The sequence below is a fragment of the Sphaeroforma arctica genome (assembly GCF_001186125.1).
Source record: "Sphaeroforma arctica JP610 unplaced genomic scaffold supercont1.90, whole genome shotgun sequence".
Taxonomy (NCBI): domain Eukaryota; class Ichthyosporea; order Ichthyophonida; genus Sphaeroforma; species Sphaeroforma arctica.
In genome coordinates this window covers 118,402-118,966 of record NW_014040468.1, presented here as the reverse complement: position 1 = coordinate 118,966, position 565 = coordinate 118,402, and positions in this window count along the sequence as shown.

The window sequence follows — 565 nt, the reverse complement described above, 5'->3', positions numbered from 1 at the left end:
ATATATATATGTGTATGTTTGTACGTATGTATGTATGTGTGTACGTACGTACGTATGTATGTAGGTAGGTATGTATGTATGTAGGTATGTATGTATGTATGTATTTACGTATGTATGTATGTATGTATGTATGTATGTGTGTGTGTGTGTGTGTGTGTAAAGATCTCGATCCTCATTATTTTTTGTTTTGCAGCGTGGCCACTTCCCACGCAATAAAACAGAAACTGAAGAAAGTCCTCCTCCACAACCCAGACGATCTGAACGATTGGGCACATCGACACGGTTACATCGCCAGGATGCTTGGATCCGCAAAAAATATATAGAGGGTAAAATGAATTGAGAGAAAAATAGTCTTGGATGTTTTGATCGCACAAGATGTCAACACCATGCATCGTAAGATGTCAATACAGTTACTCATACAAGACTTGACAGTCGGCACTCGGGTCATGCCGTATTCTATCTACCGTACACTCTCTTATGTGAGCTAAGCTACAAGCTATTGGCCAATTATATCTACAAAGGGGGAAGCTTTAGAGTTTGAAATAAATTATTGATGCATTTGAAA